The sequence below is a fragment of the Meleagris gallopavo genome, chromosome Z (assembly GCF_000146605.3).
Source record: "Meleagris gallopavo isolate NT-WF06-2002-E0010 breed Aviagen turkey brand Nicholas breeding stock chromosome Z, Turkey_5.1, whole genome shotgun sequence".
NCBI classification, from domain to species: domain Eukaryota; kingdom Metazoa; phylum Chordata; class Aves; order Galliformes; family Phasianidae; genus Meleagris; species Meleagris gallopavo.
Window position 1 is genome coordinate 39838709 of NC_015041.2, and position 222 is coordinate 39838930.

Below are 222 nucleotides of genomic sequence, written 5' to 3' on the forward strand. Positions count from 1 at the left end.
TATCTTCTCTTAAGTATTCCTTCAGCTCTATATAGAAGTTATTTTTGAGCACTTTCCTCTTTCCCTCAGAGGTGGCCTGGGAGGCATTTCTAATACTGTTTGCAATGAGCTGTGGCAGGCATGGTCACATCCTCCTTGGGACTGATTATGTCAATGGGTATGTGACTTAGGTATCTCTATTGCAACTCAGAACACTTCTTTCAATGATGGGGAGATTACTTC

At 41.9% G+C, this 222-nt stretch overlaps 1 protein-coding gene across 1 annotated transcript in view; it reads left to right on the forward strand.

Annotated features, from left to right (window-relative positions):
• Positions 1-222, forward strand: part of SYK (spleen associated tyrosine kinase) — a 22613-nt gene that overhangs the window by 13871 nt on the left and 8520 nt on the right. The window lies entirely within an intron of this gene.